The sequence below is a fragment of the Bison bison genome, unplaced genomic scaffold, assembly GCF_000754665.1.
Source record: "Bison bison bison isolate TAMUID 2011002044 unplaced genomic scaffold, Bison_UMD1.0 scf7180017864263, whole genome shotgun sequence".
Lineage (NCBI taxonomy): Eukaryota > Metazoa > Chordata > Mammalia > Artiodactyla > Bovidae > Bison > Bison bison.
Window position 1 is genome coordinate 9,073,390 of NW_011494835.1, and position 20,715 is coordinate 9,094,104.

Here is a 20,715-nt window from a genome sequence, read left to right on the forward strand (position 1 = left end):
TGAAAGTACAAAATATAATTGAAGGCTGGGAAAAAACTTTGAGCCAACTACCATGAAGAAGTGGAACTTTAAATTGTATTCAAATATCTACAAATAGTATCTTCACGTATTTAAGCCTCTATTCTTGAAGCAAAGAAATTATAAGGATAAATATGAGTGACTCAGTTTTGTGTACCATTAAATAAAACTAAGTCACATACTGTATGAAAAATATTTTTATTGTAAATAAATTATGCAGCTCACTTTTTTTCTGCTCTGTAAGAAAGGATCAGGAAGAATTTCTTTAACTCATTTTTTATAGACACTTTGGGAATCCACTCTCAGAGAAAAAAGAAAATCTTTCCTTGGGTTTGAGGCTAGCTTTCATCTGTCTCCATGGCTGTCATACTTACATCAAAATCCTCTGTCCCATTTCTTCAGAATACTCCCTAATTCAATTATCCTCTTCTTCCTATTTCTTTAACTTCTCCATCTGCTGACATTCCCTTCAGCATCCAGTATATTTATGATTCCAAGAATAGTTGGACCAAAATCAAGATGTCCTTCCTTGACGCATTAACTATTCTCAGTCTCCCTTTCTTTGTGTTCAGGCTCTAAAGCAGAGTCCAACTATATTGTCTCTATCTGTTTACCTTCTATGATGCCTCCGCCTATTGTACTCTATCTTCTACCACCCAGTGGCAGCTGTTAAGAGCACCTGTGAACTCTTAAATACAGAATCAAAAGAACAGCTTTTGAAGTATTGTTTCTTACTTTGTAATTTTTGTCTGATTTGATTTTGATTTTTTTCATTATGAGCCACTGTGACCACTTCCTCTGTATTTGTACTTGTCTGTCTTGACTTACCTTTGTGACACAGACTGGGCAGGCATGACAGCATAGTGTTTGATTTCATGAAACTTGTCAGAAATATCTGGATTTATTATCCCTATTGTACTATTTAATATGTGGGTTACTTTGGGAACATTACCTAATCTCTCTAAACTCAGTTTTCTTTTCTTTGAAGTAGATAGTAATCATATTTAACCCATAATGTTCTAAGGATCAGTTTTTTTTAATTATTAAAGAGTCTATTATCACATTTGATACATGCTGAGCCCTCAATAGGTGATAGCTGTTATTCATATTTTTAAACCATGAGGACACTCCTTTCTCTCCCTTTCCTCTTTATATCCACTCCTCTATCCTTCCCCTTTTTTCTTTATCTTCTCTTCCTTTTCCTTGTCCCCTGCCTCCCCTCTTCCTACTTTCTTCCTCCCCGCTTCTCAATCTCTTTCTTTAGTCCTTTCAGATGCTCCAATCACTAGCATGGCTACTGCTACCAGTAAATCCCAATCTGTTTATCCCAGGTCACATTTTTCTCAGGTGCTTCAACTACATATTGAATTTCACACTAAACATTTCCAGCTGGGGATTTCAAGGACAGCATGTTCCATGCTAAAGTGACCCCATCTCACCATTCACTCTCCATATGCTCCATTACCTACAGTTCTGTTCCTTGTTATTAATGCCAGTCACTTAGTCCTGGAAGTTCTTTAGTTTCACTATCTATCTCTTAAATCTGTATCATCTTTTTCCTGCCCGTTCTTCCTTTTCTAGCTCATGGTCTTATTATTGTTCACCTAGATTACTATAGTGGCCTGCTATACAAGCTCACTACCTTTGGTCTTGCACATTTCTCATCCAGTATTCAAACTATGCCAGTTTGAAACGTTCAAAGTACAGATCTGATTGTCATATAATTGTTAAAGTTTTAATTGTTCCTTGTACAATCTCAGGTTTAAAACAACTTCTTAACAAGGTATGCATATGAATGGTTTAACTGCTTTGTTTTCTGTATATTTTGTTTTGACCATTACTGTCTTACGTATGGCAAATGATATTCTAATGATAGATACATCTTGGCAAATGTTCTAGGTGCAGTTGAAAAATAATTTCTCTTCTGAAGATACTGTGCATAATTTTTTATATATGTCAGTTATATCAATTTGGTTAAATATGTATTTCAAATTTTCAATTGTGTTACTATTTTTTTGTCTGTTTATTGTACTAGTTATTGAGAGGTGCATTAAAATCTCCCACTATGATTGTAGATATATATATTTCTCCTTATTCCCCTGGTAAAATTTTGTTTATATACTTTACATCTCATTATCATTAAACAGAAAATGAAATTAAAAGATGCTTACTCCTTGGAAGGAAAGTTATGACCAACCTAGATAGCATATTCAAAAGCAGAGACATTACTTTGCCAACAAAGGTCCGGCTAGTCAAGGCTATGGTTTTTCCTGTGGTCATGTATGGATGTGAGAGTTGGACTGTGAAGAAGGCTGAGCGCCGAAGAATTGATGCTTTTGAACTGTGGTGTTGGAGAAGACTCTTGAGAGTCCCTTGGACTGCAAGGAGATCCAACCAGTCCATTCTGAAGGACATCAGCCCCGGGATTTCTTTGAAAGGAATGATGCTAAAGCTGAAACTCCAGTACTTTGGCCACCTCATGTGAAGTGTTGACTCATTGGAAAAGACTCTGATGCTGGGAGGGATTAGGGGCAGGAGGAGAAGGGACGACAGAGGATGAGATGGCTGGATGGCATCACTGACTCGATGGACGTGAGTCTGAGTGAACTCTGGGAGTTGGTGATGGACAGGGAGGCCTGGTGTGCTGTGATTCATGGGGTCGAAAAGAGTCGGACACGACTGAGCAACTGAACTGAACTGAAGGACTATTTTCTTTTTGGAGTTATTTTATCATTATGAATTATTCCTTTTTTATCTCGTGATTATTTTTATCTTCAAATCATCTTAGTTAAATATTAATATATCCACACTTCTTTAATTTTGTGGCATTTTTTTTCATTTTTACTTGCATTTTTCTGTGTGCTCATATTTTAAACATGTTTCTTGTAAACAGCAAGTGGTTTATGTTAGTTTCCATCTCTTTTAATGTATTTTTAGTACTTTTAGGTTTGATGCAGTAGGTAATATATTTGCTAATATATACTAATGTCATCTTGCTATATATTTTCTATTTCTTCCATGTACTTTTTGCTGTTATTTCTCTCTTCCCTCTTTCTTATAAAGAACTTTAATTATATTTATATTCATTGTATTTAATTATATTTTCTAATTAATTTACTTGTTTATTATTGTTTTTTCTTGTGTTCATTTTTAGTGCTTTTGCTGTAGATTTTAATATACAACTTTGATTTATTAGAGTCTTCCTAAGTTAGTGTTATTAGCACTTCCTAAAAACACTGGCATCTGGTCCCATCACTTCATGGGAAATTGATGGGGAAACAGTGGAAACAGTGTCAGACTTTATTTTGGGGGGCTCCAAAATCACTGCAGATGGTGACTGCAGCCATGAAATTAAAAGACGCTTACTCCTTGGAAGGAAAGTTACAACCAACCTAGATAGCATATTCAAAGCAGAGCCATTACTTTGCCAACAAAGGCCCGTCTAGTCAAGGCTATGGTTTTTCCAGTGGTCATGTATGGATGTGAGAGTTGGACTGTGAAAAAGGCTGAGTGCCAAAGAATTGATGCTTTTGAACTGTGGTGTTGGAGAAGACTCTTGAGAGTCCCTTGGACTGCAAGGAGATCCAGCCAGTCCATCCTAAAGGCGATCAGTCCTGGGTATTCATTGGAAGGACTGATGGTGAAGCTGAAACTCCAATACTTTGGGCACCTCATGCGAAGAGTTGACTCATTGGAAAAGACCCTGATGCTGGGAGGGATTGGGGGCAGGAGGAGAAAGGGACGACAGAGGATGATATGGCTGGATGGCATCACCGACTTGATGCATATGAGTTTGGGTGAACTCCGGGAGTTGGTGATGGACAGGGAGGCCTGGCGCCTCACTTTATGTTCATTTAGCCCCTTCGTACCTTTCGTACTATTGCTCAGACATTTTGCTTTCTGTGATGTACATCCACAAGACAGAAATAATATTGTTGTTCTAAAAAGTCAATCTTTTTTCTATATATCAACAAAATCACCTTTTCTAGTGCTTGCTCTTCATTCATCCCTTCATTCCTTCAGTTTCATCTTTCCATTGAGGTCATGTGTTTCTTTCAGCCTGAGAAACTTGCTGTGTACTTTTTTTATATTGTAACCAATTATTTCAGCTGGTGACTAATTCTCTTATCGTTTCCTTGTGTGAAAATACTTTGATTCCAACCCTTATCTTTAAAGGATATTTCACTGGGTTAAAGTCTAGTTTGGAATTTTTTTTTAAATCTTTCAGAATTTAGCACATTTTCTACTGACTTATATACTTCTGTTGATAAGTTGGTTATCAGTTTTATGTTACTACTTTTATAATTTAATCTGTGTATTTCATCAGCTTACCCTTGATGTGGTTAGTTATGGTCTTCATATTGTTTACTCTGCTTGTGATGCAATGATCTTAAATATATGGGTTGATAATGTGGATCAGTTTTAGAAAATTCTTGGTCATTATCTAATAAAAAATTGATTTTGCTACAATTTCCCTGTCATTTCTTGTGGGTAGTCTAGTTCAAGTATGTTAGACCTTTGCTATTTCCTTATGTGTGTTGTACTCTACTTTGTTCTTGCTATGCTTTTTTCTTTCTGTGTTACAGTTTACAAATTTTTTATTGACCTGTTTTTTAGTTTACTATAGAAAGTTTCTATTAACCTCATTCAGTGAGCTTTAAATTTCAGGTATTGTGCTTGTAGTTTTTAAATGCCTACTTGATGCTTACTTTATAGCAATTTTTAATCTTTTCATGAAATTTTTCAGTCTTTTCCTTAATTATGAATAACACTGATATTTTAGTATTCATCTTGAATAACTCAGTATCTGAATCATTATTCATCTATCTTGCTCATATACTTGTTTACTTTTTTCCCTGACTGTTGATCACGATTTCCTGCTCCTTTGCATGACAGTAATTTTTTTTATTGTATATCAGACCTTGTATATAAGATAAGTTTTAGCTCTATAATTTATTTGCCAACAGGATAGGTCTACCTGTGAGACTAATCACTTCAATCCTGTCCAGGACTGAGCAGGATCAAGTTTAGGTTGCAATTTGAGTTAACTCTCAGTTTATCTTTGGTTCATCCCTGTTCCTTGAACATGACCCTGATAAACTTTTCACTGAAAGCCTGGTAGATTTTTGTCTCCTTAGCTATGAAAGACTACAGGAGATTTAGCTTTGGTGTTTTGCCCCAGAAAGCTTCATGATATATCAGATGTGCATGTGTGATGGGACTGTGGCTTCTTAGTATTTGCCTCACAAACACAGCAAGATGGAAAAGACTGCACTGTTTCCTTCAGGCCCAGCACCATCCTTGTCCATTTACACCTGATGTGGAAAACCAGCCACTTACCCTGTGACTTGTCTAGTTTCTGAACAGGTACACTGGATCCACATGCCCACTGATTATTCTGCTGGTTTCTTCTTATTCCAGTAAAGTCACTTTGTATGATCCTACTCTGATCTGCAGATCATACCCAAATGCCCTAGAGAAGAAAACAGATGGTGATTGCCTGTTGAGAAAAGACTCACCACTTTGGTATTTTAGTTTGTCTCTTCTTTATTGTTTCCTCAATACTCTGATATATTTTAAAAATGTTTCTTTTTCAAGTTATCTGTTTTACTCATTTTACTAGTTGTTGTAGTGTGAACGTTGGCAACTGATTAGATGCTGTGAAGAAATGGAGGCTCCGCACTCTTATCTGGGCTTCCCTGGTGGCTCAGCTGGTAAAGAATCAGCCTGCAATTCAGGAGACCCCAGTTGGATCGCTGGGTCAGGAACATCCCTTGTAGAAGAGATAGGCTACCCACTCCGATATTCTTGGGCTTCCCTGGTGGCTCAGACGATAAAGAATCTGAAGCTGTCTGTTCTTTCCTAGGGTTCTCATAACATCCTGATACTGTCTGCTTATCTTTGTCATAATACTTCTCTCATTTGATAACAATGATCCCCTCTGTGTCTATATGTGTGTGCAGGGGATAGGGGATACTGGTTGTGTTTCTCTGTCTCTGCACCTAGACTGTAGGGTTTCTAGAGTCAATGTCCCCAGCATGTGCCTATGAATGATGGAAGGTGAATACATGTGGAACAAATCAATGATTGGCAATTATACTCATTCTAGGACACAGGTTATTAGATGTTTGGAATTAGTTGTCATCTGAAATATTTAAAATAGCTTGATGTAAATAGTTCCAGTATCCATAACTATCTCCCATCTGATATGTAATCTTGTGCCAAAGATGTAATTTTGGCCCTGACAATAGTTTATCATTTTACTTATCATTTTACCCTGGTAAACATAGAACTTCCAATTTGTATCTTTCATAGAGTTCAGTGAAGTGCTATGCTCTGAGTAGACAATGTTTATAGGTAAAACTCTTGCTAAAGTTGCAGTGTTCTTAAATTTTGAAGACTTAATTCTGATAATCATCTGTATAACATTTTTACCTGGAGAACACTATCACAATGATATTTGTAATTCTGTAGCACAAACTCCTGCCCTTTTCCATCTCTTTACCATGTGACAGAAGTGTGGAAAACCACAGCAAAGTTTTATATATTTTTGTCCTTATGTAATGCTAAAAGTGCATATTTTTCTTGATTTAAAATCACAAACTATGAGTAACTTTCTAATGTTAACACCTACATAAGGGTTAGTTTTCAGGGTTTTTTTTTAATATTGTAATTACACAAATTCTAATTAAGTATTCTTGATCACACATTTCTTTCTCATTAGGAAATTCTATGATTCCCTGAACAATGTGCTAATGAAGCTTCACTGTTCTTTATGGTTTATTTTAAAGCAAGACACTATTACAGTTTCTTGTAAGATTTGTCTGAACCTAATTAAAATCTAGTGCATCATTTCTAATTTTACAGATTGAATGTCTAAAGTTCATAAGGAGGAGTAAAGTTTCATCTTAAAATTTCAAATGGAAACTTTTTCAGTATTATGTAACCCTACATCTGAGCCTTCTTAAAATTTTGTCATGAGTTGAAATTAATTGGTGAATATTTTCTTAGCTTTATATCCCTAATGTAGTCAAATTGTAACTACCAATCTTTTTCTACTAAAACCTTTTTGTTAATTTAACAAAATTCCTCACTAGTTATTTAAGAAAGGAAACAAATCATAAGGGATTAATGAGTGATAATGTGATATTAAAAATATCTAAGAAGTCAGATTTGAAGCACTTTCTATAAAGCTTCTTACATTATTTTTATTCCAAATATTATCTTCTTTTGAATTAAGTGATTTGTTAATAGCCTATAAAACACAGTTTCAAATTTTTGAATATATAGAATAGACATGCTTGTTAAAAAACACTAGTTAATGAAATGGAAAACAGCAAACTATTTTGAGTAGCTCAGTAATACTGAGTTGATGCTTTCTTGATATATTGCATTTTCTTTATCATTCAGTTAAAAATGTTACCTAATTTGCACTCTGACTTTTTTGACCCAGGAATTATTCAAAAATATGTTGCCTATATTTATGGTTTCTGCTTCTCTGGATTATAGGTGGTAGGGTAGGGGAAGCAGCTGGTTAAATGTGCTTTTAGTAGATAGTTATTCAAAGAAATATATCAATATTTAAGAGGAAAACATCAAGTTGTTTAGTTATAATTTCATATGCATGAATTGTAATTGGTTCAGAAACACTAGTATTTAACCTCATATTTTAACTTGTTTACTATCAAATATGTAATTGGTTCAACTAATCTAAAGGAAGAGTTGGATTAACTAGGGAAGCCAAGATGGGTAATTCCCAGGAGATTCTAAAACATGGCACTACCCTAGTAAATCTACCATCTCCCAAAGCCCGAGTCAGCTATTCTATTTCATAAATTGTTATTTTCTAGTACACCAAAGACATGTAAAATTCATGGGAAAACTTATGTTAACCAAGCTCAGGAGACAGACATATAAAACCCAAATATCAATTTACAATAAGAACTGTAATGTCTAAAGGTACTACTAAATAAGGAAAACTACCTTGCAAAGCCTAATTATAATCAAGGCACCAGTCTATAAATTCATGGTAAGAAATACAACTATCCAGGGAACTGGACACTTGAGTCTTGCAGTAAGCACATTTTCTCTCTAGGTGCCATGAGAGAAACTATTATAATTGAAAGGTAGTTTGGTGAATATCTAATCAGAACAAGGTAAATTAGCTATGTGATTTGAAGTTTGATACTCAAGTTAATATGCTTCTCAAGGACCATGAGAGTGTCTTATTCTTTTTTTTTTTTTTTTGTATCCTGATTGTGTGGAACATGATAGAGATTTTTTTTAAGTGTGTTGAATGAACAATCTGTACAGAATATATGTGTTCCAGATGCTAGGAAATGTTTCATTTGCTGCACTAAACATATTGTCTTTAACAAGTATATAATTGCTAACAATGATAGGAGAAAATACCTGTAAAACTAGTAGCTAGTCAATTTTATATAAAAATCTCTTCAAAATGAGCATGACAACCTAAGGTAGGATTTGCTCATTACACAACTCCAGGGTCACCATCTAGTTAAAATGCCACGTGGAGGTGCACAATAGTACTGATCTATGGTTAGCTGATTTTTACATTTTAAGATGAGCGATAAGCAAAATATTATTCAAAATATGTGCAGTTATTATAGACAAGCTGCTGCAGTTCCATATTCACAACAGATAACGCATCATTAGAACACTACCGCGCGCAGTTTCAAAGCACAGTGCTCCAAACAGTGCCACCAAGAACTTAGGGCTTTTGCCTCATCCAGCACGTAACCAGTTCAGTCTGCCTTCTCACCCTAACCCCTCTGTACCTGAGTCACTCTTTGCTTTTGTTGTTGTTTCCCTTTTTTTTTTTTCAACAATTATTCTTTCAATAACTTATCCCCAGAAATCATATGTCAAGGACTATCAACTTCTATTTTCAACTTCTGGGTTAGATAAGTATCTTGATTACATATTTGCTGTTGCTAGTCATTGTAGGGGCGACAGTAAGCAAAGCTCACCTGAGGGTAATCATTGTGAAAACGGGAGCAATGCTGTTTAGGGAGAGGGGTCCTTTGCATGCCTTGAGATCATCCTGAGTAAATGCTTTGGGCTCTGCTTGGATTGGTACTTATGTGCTGTCTTGTTTTGTTAGCAGCAGTAGACTACATGTCCAACTCAGGTTATCTAAATGAAGACATACCTCTGGAGTATGTCACCATTTGTGACTGTCCTTTTGCGTGTGGGCTTCAGACTTCCATTTTTTAGCTGTGCTACTTTGGGCAAGACTAATTCCTATGAATGTTGGCATTGCTTTAACATGTTGACAACAATAACTTTCAGAATTGTAAAAAGCAAAAACATATAACAATAGATATTAAATCACTCCCAGGACGTAATAGTTTTTTCTGTTGGCATTCAACCGTTATTTGAAAGTAAAAGGTTTCTCTTTAAAAACTCAAGCACATTTTTTTCTGTTTATTTTGTTTACATTTTAACAATCCCTTAGGAAATTCCATGTAAGCATTTTCATTACTAATCTGCTGCATTGTACGTGATTTGGATTATTTTCCTCTCCAATGACCAGTGTAGGTTGATAAAAGAGAACATTCAGATTTTAAGATCCTGGAGAATAGAAAATTTAATATTTTTTTCTATTTAATGTAATAATTTGTTATGTGTAACATAGCTTAAAATTTTAAAAGATAATTATTTTTTCTCACATTATTTTCCATGGGTACTTTTTCAGGTTTTCTCATTTTTCAATAATGTTCTTTTTTTACCCCACCACAAGATTTTTTAAGCTTATTTAAATGGAGAAGTATAATTTTGAACCAAAACCAGAATCTGTTGAATGTAAAATATAGACCAGTTTTACCTACATGCAATAATCTTAAAGGAGTTAATATTCTTTTCCTATATAATTCAAATCTAGGATACATTTAATGGAAATTATCATAAAATAGGAAGAAAAAAGTACACAAGCATGTTCTCAGATAAGTTTGTATAACTGTACATATTTTGAAAATATTTAAATACCCAACAAATTCAGAACAATTGTATACACTATTTCCATTTAGTGTATTAGTTTATTCAGATGTTGCTTATAGGGAGAAATTTGTGTTGCAATATAAAGTATGAAAAACACAATTATAAGCTGCATTTTAATTTTTAAAACCATACATACTAAAAACTTATAAATACACAAGAATATTAGTGGCAGTTATGACTAAATGATACATTTTTGAAATATATTTTCTTTTTCCCTGCTGTTCTGTTTTCAAATGAATATTTTTTAAGATATTGAAAACCATGTCTTATCTTTGGAAACATCTAAATTATTAAAAATATATTATCTATAAGTTCTGTTCATAGCATTTGACAATTTCTGTAAATACTTCTACCATGACAATTTTAAAAAATTAGTGGGTAAAAATTCTGAAACTTTAGACACTGTTCTGTGGTCTATGTCACTCTAGCATTTTAGGAATCTTATCATCCTGAAAACTAGGTACATAAAAGGAAAGAATAAAGTATTTACAAGGGCTTCCCTGGTGGCTCATAGGGTAAAGCGTCTCCCTGCAATGCAGGAAACCTGGGTTCGATTCCTGGGTTGGAAAGATCCCCTGGAGAAGGAAATAGCAACCCACTCCAGTATTCTTGCCTGGAAAATCCCATGGATGGAGAAGCCTGGTAGGCTACAGTCCATGGGGTCGCAAAGAGTCGGACACGACTGAGTGACTTCACTTCACTTCACAATTGAATTATATCCTTGGTAACCAAATAATATAAAGAAATATCTCCTTATAAATAATTATTTCAGCTACAAATGAACACAAAATAATAAAAATTAACTATAACAACTTTCCTATTTTCAGTGAACTCAAAATAGATTTTTGAACATCAATAGGAGAGAGTGAGTGAGGGAGAGAAATAGTCAACACAAAAGCAAAATAGACATGATCTCTGCTGCTGACCGTGTAACGGAGGAGAACACAGCAATTTTTTTTTTTTAATGTTTTTAACTACATGTTTCAACTTATTCTGCATGTAATGACTGCCTGCTCTGCTTTTTTCCATTCCTCTCATTTTAATTATTTTGATGCTAATACTGTTTTTCTTGGTCAGGGTTTATAGTATATATTCCCCTACAACCCTAATTTTTCTAGCAGGTATGTACTAGAGCACTAAGTGAATTCAACATTTGGTGTCATCCTTAAATAATCATAGCTATATCATTAAATTGTAATTCTTGACTTTTGACTCATCTTTTGGCTGTGTGGATTTCAACACTGAATAGTTAATTTTTGAGCATCCTTGAACTCATATATGTTATCTCATATATTAGAGTGTTTGGCATTTGCGTTTATACCCAAAAAGCGACTCATTGGGGAATAATAATATTCACTCATACATTTTTTTCCCCATCAGAAATTTTAATTTGAAAACAACATTTGACCGAATTCTGGTATTGAGTGTTGTGGTGATGAAATTTGAGACTAGCTTAAATTTATTTCTCTTTGAAGTTGACTTGAATTTTCTGCCTGTTTGCCTGAGGAACTCTTTATCATGGACACAGAATAAGTTTAACCAGAGTTAGTGTCATTTCTGAATGTTAAAGTCCTTTCTGGTATATAGTGTAACATCTTTAGATTCAGTTCTTCATTTATTCCGAGAAATGTTACTACATGTCTTCAGTTTTTAAAATTCAACTTACCAGATTTCTATTGAGTAATTATCCATATATTTGATCATCTTAGTGTCTGCTTATCAGCATCTCTCAATGAGAATCTTTAATATGTTTCTATTTTGTCTTAATTTTTTATAACTACCTCAAGTATTCTCTAAAGTCATTGATGTGGCTTTTATTAATTCTGACTCTTAATATTTCTAATCTGTACATTCGATTTGAGTATTTTGGCTCTAAATTTTGTTGTCTTTCATCTTATCTTTGTAAGTCACCTTATTGATTTCTAATTTCTTCTATTAAATTTTTCTCATATTGTTCTTGAGAATATGCTTTTAGTCCTTATATTATGTTTCAAATTATGTTTTTATTTTGCATCTCTCTCCCTTCTAATACTTTTTCTTTTTTTCCTATTAGAATATGTTTGTATAGTTTGTATAGGCTATTTCCTTTCATTTTTTAGAAATGTTAAAATGGGCAGCTTTGTTCAGATCTTTTATTTTCTCTGACTTCATGTGATTGAATTATCCTTGACACTTCTGTACATTTTAGAGTATTTTCTCTATTTTACTATTATCTAAAGGCTATTCTTATCTATACACTTTTTGTATTGGCATATTAAGTAGTATTTATGAACTCTTCCTGCACCTATGTCCTCCTCTCTCCATCATGTACTATTAATAGATCAGGTCCTCCTTCACTCAAAGGCATCTCTTCAGCAATTCTGCTTTCCTTCTTCTTCATCAGGCTTTTTTTTCTCTTTTAGACCATCTCAACATCAGATTCTGGTATATTGCATTTTTAAAGTGCTTGGTTGATCCCTTTTCCCCTCCAACCATTGTTGCATCTTTCTGTTTCCATTTACTATAACTTTCCTTAAAGCATTTTCTGGACTTGTTTTCCCCACCTCCTCTCCTGTTATTCTCTTTTGTACCTAGTAGGCTTTTACTCTACACGATACAGAAGCCACTGTTGTCATGGCCAGTAAGAACGGCCATGTGGTTAAATACGGTGTGGATTTTCGGTCTGTATCTTACCTGTTCACAGCATTTGACATGGCACTTAGCACTCATTCCTCCTGGAAGGGCTTCCCTAGTGGCTCAGCTGGTAAAAAAATCCACCTGTAATGCAGGAGACAGGGGTTCAATCCCTGGATTGGGAAGATCCTCTGGAGAAGGGAATGGCTATCCACTCCAGTATTCTGGCCTGGAGAATTCCATGGACTGTATAGTCTGACTTGCAAAGAGTCGGACACAATGGAGTGACTTTCACTTTCACCTCCTTGAAACTTCTATGCTTAACATATAGGACAGCATCCTGTCTCCCTAACCACCCATTTTCAATTTCCTTTTCCGGTTCCTTCTGATCTCCCTAATTTTATTAAAGTTGGAGTTCTCTTAGGCTCTACTTTTCAACTTCTTTTTTTTATCTCGGAGCCTTGATGACAGCTTTAAATGCTATCTTTATGTTGATGAGGTCTCATGTTTTACCTCCATCCAGTCAGGCTCTTTCACTAAGCTTCAATCATCAAACCCCCACTTGGAAGTCTAGTGGGCATTTCAAAATTTACATATCCAAAGCCAAACTTCTGGCTTGACTCATCTCTTCCTCACCTTCATGTAATCGGTCAGAAACCCCTATTGACCCTCCTTTCAGAATATATATGAATTTCAACTGCTCTAAAACTTCTGGCACTACCACTGTCATCAACTTTTCTCTGAATGATGGATGTAACTTCCTAACGGGTCTCCTTGCGTGTCTGCTTGCTCCTTCTAGCATTTATTCTCAAGACTATAGTCAGACTGTGCTAATTAAAATATAAATTAGACTAAATCTCCCATCTGTTCAAAACACTCCATGCTTTACTTTTCATTCTATGTAAAAGCGAAAATACTTACTTACAGTGATATAAGGTCCTATGCAATATACCTGCCTCTAGCTCCAACCCAACTGCTCTTTTTTCTCATCCCCTACTAACCTCCACCGGGTTCACTCCATGTGAGTGGCACTGTCTTTCTGGCTGTTCCTCAGGCCTGCCTTTGTACCTGCTATCTCTGATGCCTTGAATCTCAACATCACCTGTCTAGTGGTTCATTCTCAATTCCTTCCAGTCTTTCCTCATTTATCACCTTCTCACAGAGGACTTCCCTGACTACTGTATTAATTGGAACACTTCTCCCCCAAGGACTTCTCCATGTCTCTTCTTTAATGTTTAATCACATTTTAATATGCTATAGACATATTTGAGTTTTGATTTTAATAACTCTCTAAATAATGTAAACTTCATAAAACTAAATATTTTTATCTGATTTGTTTACTGCCATTTCTTCAGTACCTGAAGCAGTGCCATATACACAATAGATTCTCAATTAAGTGTGGTAAAATGAACAAAGAAAAGAATGAGCAAGTGAACTGTGCAAGGGCTAGGTCTCAGCCATAGCTCACTATAATCCATGCTGTGCAACCTGGGTTCTTTTATTGTTTATTAATTGCCATGTTAGGGCTCACTCATCCCAACTAAAGAGGTGTGGAACTCCCATAGTTTTTAGATCTTTTACTTAACTCAACATGATATCCTGGATTATAGAAATTCCTGGTGATAGTTTCTCACTCTGCTGATTTTGTCCTGCATCAGAGAAGTTGTTAATGTTTGTACTTTCTTGGGTTTATCCTGATTTTCCCAGGGCTGATGAGTCACTCGAGTAAGCTTTGCTCAAAATTAGAAAGTATAATGAGAATTAGCAGGATTTTCTTAAGTCCTCATTTCCTAAGTATATATTAATTTCTTTGAGGGAGATGGGGCAAGGAGTGATACATTTTTTAGTTTGGGCATCTCATTGTATCCCATTCGTAGTTTAGGTCTTGCTGGTGAATTTTGTTGTAATTTTTTACTGTTTTCCTTCATTTTGTTAAATACGGAAGGAGTGAGGGTTTTTTTTCCCCCCCCCCAGTACTGTTTCAATCCTCTATCTTTACAGGAAGCCTGTATAATTTATTTTTAAAAATGAAGCAATATTAAAAATAAACCAGCAATCTGCACCATTGGCATGTTTTTGTTTCTCTGTTTCTTCTTTTAGTTAAAATGTGCAGTTATTTGTTGCAAGTTTCAAGACCATTATATTTTTGTTCAGTCTTCCTTTTTATTTTTGCAGCTGTAGATTTTACTGAGAATCTGAGTGACATTTTCCTAAACCATATGATTATGCATTTTTCTTTTGTTTCATCCATGAAAGCATTTGGTTTTTGATTTATAAAAACTCTTTATAATTAAATAACAGCAACATTCAGCAGTATCACTTCTCAGTGACGAAAACGTCTTCTCAAATGCTAAATAAGATCTTTATGAGATTTCTCTTAACTAAACTGCATAATAGGCACAAAAACAGAAAATATAGACCAATGGAACAAGATAGAAAGCCCAGAAATAAATCCACATACCCATGGGCACCTTGTCTTTGACAAAGGAGGCAAGAATATATAATGGAGAAAACATAGCCTCTTCATTAAGTGGTGCTGGGAAAACTGGACAGCTACATGTAAAAGAATGAAACTGGAGCACATCTGAACACCATACACAAAAATAAACTCAAAATGGATTACAGACTTAAAATGTAAGGCCAGAAACTATAAAGCTCCTAGAGGAAATCATAGACAGCACACCCTTTGACATATATCACAGCAAGATCCTCTTTGACCCACTTCCTTGAATAATGGAAAATAAAACCAAAAACAAATGGGACCTAATTAAACTTAAAAGCTTTTGTATAGCAAAGGAAACAATAAATAAGATTAAAAGAAAACCCTCAGAATGGGAGAAAATAATTTCAAGTGAAACAACTGACAAAGGATTAATCTCCAAATTATATAAGCAGCTCAATATCAGAAAAATAACTCAATCAAAAAATGGGCAAAAGATATAAACAGACATTTCTCCAAAGACATACAGATGGCCAATAAACACATAAAAAGATGCTCAACATCATTAATTATTGGAGAAATGCAAATCAAAACTACAATGAGGTATCACCTCACACTAGTCAGAATGGTCATCATCAAAGTCTACAAACAATAAATGTTCTAGAGAAGAGGAGAAAAGAGAACCCTCTGGCACTGTTGGGAATTTAAATTGATACAGACACTATGGAGAACAGTAAGGAGATTCCCTTAAAAACTAGGAATAAAACTACTATATGACCCAGTGATTCCGCTACTGGGCATATACCCTGAGAAAACCATGATTGAAAACAACACATGTAACCCACTGTCCACTGCAACACTATTTATAAAAGCTAGGACATGGAAACAGTTGATGTCCATTGACAGATGAATGGATACAGAAGTTGTGGTACATGTATACAGTGAAATATCAGCCATAAAAAAGAACGAATTTGAGTCAATTCTAGTGTTAATCAAACTAGAACCTGTTATACAGAGTGTGGTAAGTCAGAAAGAGAAAAAGAAATATCATATATTAACACATAAATACGGAATTTAGAAAATGGTATTGATGAACCTATTTGCAGGGAAGGAATGGAAACACAGATGTAGAGAACAGACTTTTGGACACAGTCAGGGAAGGAGGGAGTGGGATGAATGGAGAAAGTAGTATCAACATATATTCACTGCTGCTGCTGCTAAGTCACTTCAGTCGTGTCCGACTCTGTGTGACCCCATAGACGGCAGCCCACCAGGCTCTCCTGCCCCAGGGATTCTCCAGGCAAGAACACTGGAGTGGGTTGCCATTTCCTTCTCCAATGCATGAAAGTGAAAAAGTGAAAGTGAAGTCACTCAGTCGTGTCCGACTCTTAGCGACCCCATGGATTGCAGCCTACCAGGCTCCTCCATCCATGGGATTTTCCAGGCAAGAGTGCTGGAGTAGGGTGTTAAATAGATAGGCTGGCACTCTGTGATGATCTATAGAGGTTGGATGTGGGGAGGGGAGCAAGACTCACACAGAAGGGACTTATGTATGATTATGACTGATTTTGTGATTCTGTACAGCAGAAACCAACACAACATTGTAAAGCAATTTTCCTCCCATTAAACATACATTTAAAAATGTAAAAAATATAAACTGAATAATATAAAAATTGAAGCAAATTGAAATTTTCATGGGTGCATCCTGCAGCATATGGGATTTTAGATCCCCAGTAAGGATGGAACCTGTGCCTGTTGCACTGGAAGCTCAGTCATAATCACTGGACTACCAGGGAACCACCACAAATGGATTTTCTATTAAAGCTCTTATAATTAGTGGTGTTGAACATCCTTTCATGTACCTCTTGGCCATCTGTATGTCTTCTTTTTGTTCTTTTTTTTTTTTTTTAGGATGATAAGTCCTTTATAAACCTTAAAAATCTGACACTTTAGATCTTGAAACTAGTTTCTTAAAAAGGGGAAAAAGGTAGTGACTTGGTTAGGTGTTCAATATTAAATCTTACTGAATTTGTCTTTAGAGAAATTTCATAGATTGAACAGGCCTTACCCATTTTATACATACACACATGTGTACCACCTTTGCAGTGGTAATACACTATATTGTACACTATACACTATAAACAGCACATTTATAAAGTAGGTAATAGTAAGGAGAAGAAGTAGAGTTGAATATGTAAACCTGTCCCTCTATGTATCTCCAAGTAATCTACCATACCATACTTTCCCTGTTATTCACAGTATCACAGTTAAAATAGGAAGTCTTTAAGAAGGTCCCTGGAGAAGGCAATGGAACCCCACTCCAGTACTCTTGCCTGGAAAATCCCATGGATGGAAGAGCCTAGTAGGCTGCAGTCCATGGGGTCGCTAAGAGTCGGACACGACTGAGCAACTTCACTTTCACTTTTCACTTTCATGAGTTGGAGAAGGAAATGGCAACCCATTCCAGTGTTCTTGCCTGGAGAATCCCAGGGACGGGGGAGCCTGTTGGGCTGCCATCTATGGGGTCGCACAGAGTCGGACACGACTGAAGCGACACAGTAGCAGTAGCAGCAGCAGCAGCAGCAGCAGCAAGAAGGTCCCACTGACAAAGGCTTTTGGCATAGGGAATATGGTGAATTTGGGGATCGTTTAAGCATGGTGTATTTTAGAGAATTTTGTGATTATAGATAGTAATATATTTCATTTGAAAACTAAGACCTCTGCTGTTTATTTTACAATGTGAAACCAGTAGAGCTTCAGGATACAACCTCTGTGATGCTATTTCATATTTACTCATTCTTACACATTCTTGAGTCCCTTGGACTGCAAGGAGATCCAACCAGTCCATTCTGAAGGAGATCAGCCCTAGGATTTCTTTGGAGGGAATGATGCTAAAGCTGAAACTCTAGTACTTTGGCCACCTCATGCGAAGAGTTGACTTATTGGAAAAGACTCCGATGCTGGGAGGGATTAGGGGCAGGAAGAGAAGGGGATGACAGAGGATGAGATGGCTGGATGGCATCACTGACTCGATGGATATGAGTCTGAGTGAACTCTGGGAGTTTGTGATGGATAGGGAGGCCTGGTGTGCTGCGATTCATGGGGTCGAAAAGAGTTGGACACGACTGAGCGACTGAACTGAACTGAACACATTCTTGAATGCAGTTTTTAAGGAAGAAATTTTGTAGATGAATAGCATGTATTGGGGGAAAGTAGCCATAAAAATCAATGAAATAAGTGGCCAGGCAAAGGCCTCAGTATCACTCAAATGCTAAGATATGATATCTGAGATTATGACATTAAACTATTACATTTCTTTGTGTCATTGAAATAATAATTTTTGTGAAGAATATACAGGCCTGATATTCAGCTTTGCTTTTTGGCCAGTGGACATTTAAATACTTTGGAAGGCAGTAGCCAGAAAACAGCTAGGAAGGTAACTGTGCTTTTGGAAATAACTTAGAATTCTCCTGTTTATCCACAATGATAAATATCTCTTATAGCAGCTATAATTTCTAGTTAGAAGGAAATTTCCAGGGGAAACAGGTAACTTAAAAACATTATTATTTAAGAAGAAAACAATACCCTCCCCCAGTATATCAGAGGGCATGCTATAATTGCCATTTCAAGAACACTTACTCATCAACGAACTTATATATAGAAATAAAAGCACTATTAAAATAAAAGCAAAGCCAGGTTAACTTCAAAGCATAAATCATACTATTGGAAAGCCAATCTCTGAGACCACTGTTTGCAGGGAAAGTACTATGAAGATCATAGATTTGCTAAGCTTCAGTGAGCATCAATGCACAGTCCACAGCACTTGCTTTAGTTTGTTCAGGTCTACTAATTGCTCCAAGACTTCTCGTGAATGATCTGTTATCAGAGGGCATCCATGGAAGAGTAATATACATATCTGAGGACAGCAAGTAAGGACAGTTTCTACAGCCTTGTCAGTCAGATTCACACAATGCCCCATATGAATCTCCTCTAATTTCTTGGCACAAGGTCCACTAACAAGTGCAACCACACCATGGTCAGATACCTGAGTGGCTGGAAAATCAACACTGCAAAAATGCACAGTTTTCTCCTAATGCCTGCAAGAACACATCAGTAATACCTAAGCAGCCTCCTAAGTCAATGATCTTTAACAGCCGGCAATTGAGTGCAAGAGCAAGGACTCCTTCATCAGTGAGATTGCAGCATCTTTTCAAAGAAGCTTCATGCAGGTAAGAACAAGATGAAGCCACAGCTTTTATTCCTTTTGAAGTTATGGAAATTCTGTTTTCTTTTGAGGAATTTCAATTTAATTTATTCAGTTTTCTACAGTTACATAGGTGCAGGAGAGCAGTATCTGAAATATCACAGCTTCGTAGATCTAGAGTTTGGACTAAAGGATGTAAAATCTCACTTATGTTTGAATCTGTTATCTGCCCCTGCAAGCTCATAATTTTGATGAGTCTATCTTTTATGTTGGGTGGCAAAGGCTTAATGTCTGTGATATATCTAGAAATATCCTTCATGAAGCACCAAAGGCATAGATCCGGGAGCTGACTGACCCGCTGAGGGCTGGGCATCGCGGCTGCCCTTCGGAGCCTCTTCCAGGGTCCCGGGGCTGCAGAGATTTAGCCAGAGACCGTCTGTCAACTCCCGCCTCCAGCGCAATGCGTAGTCCCTCGTGACCTGTATGTCTTCTTTGTATACATGTCTGTTTAGGTCTTCTGCCCAAGAAGACCTATTTGGATTGGGTTGTTTTGATGCTGTTAAGTGTCATGAGCTAATTGTAAATTTTGGAGACTTATCCATTATTGGTCACATCATTTGAAAATATTTTCTACCAATCTGTGGGTTGTCTTTTTATTTTGTTTATTGTTTCCTTTGCTGTGCAAAAGCTTTTGAAATTAGTTCAATTCAGTAGCTCAGTCATGTCCGACTCTTTGTGACCCTATGGACTGCAACACCAGAACTCCCTGTCCATCACCAACTCCTGGAGCTTACTCAAACTCATGTCCATAAGTCAGTGATGCCATACAACCATCTCATCCTCTATCGTCCCCTTCTCCTCCCACCTTGAATCTTTCCCAGCATCAGGGTCTTTTGCAATGAGTCAGTTCTTTGCATCAGGTGGCCAAAGTATTGGAATTTCAGCTTCAACATCAGTCCTTCCAATGAATATTCAGGAGTGATTTCCTTTAGGATGGACTGGTTTGATCTCCTTGCAGTCCAAGGGACTCTCAGGAGTCTTTTCCAATACCACAGTTCAAAAGCATCAATTTTTCAGCACTCAGCTTTCTTTATAGTCCACCTCTCACATCCATACATGACCACTGGAAAAACCATAGCTTTGACTAGGACCTTTGTTGGCAAAGTAATGTCTCTGCTTTTAAATCTAGGTTGGTCATAACTTTTCTTCCAAGGAGCAAGCCTCTTTTAATTTCATGGCTGCAGTCACCATCTACAGTGATTTTGGAGGCCCCCCCCGCCACCTCCACAACAGATAAAGCCTGCCACTGTTTCCACTGTCCCCATCTATTTGCCATGAAATGATGGGACCAGATGCCATGATCTTAGTTTTCTGAATGTTGAGTATTAAGCCAACTTTTTCACTCTCCTCTTTCACTTTC

At 36.3% G+C, this 20,715-nt stretch overlaps 1 pseudogene; it reads right to left on the reverse strand.

The window, feature by feature from the left end:
- Nucleotides 1–18,893: 18,893 nt before the first annotated feature.
- Nucleotides 18,894–19,668, reverse strand: LOC104994674 (annotated as a pseudogene).
- Nucleotides 19,669–20,715: the final 1,047 nt, after the last annotated feature.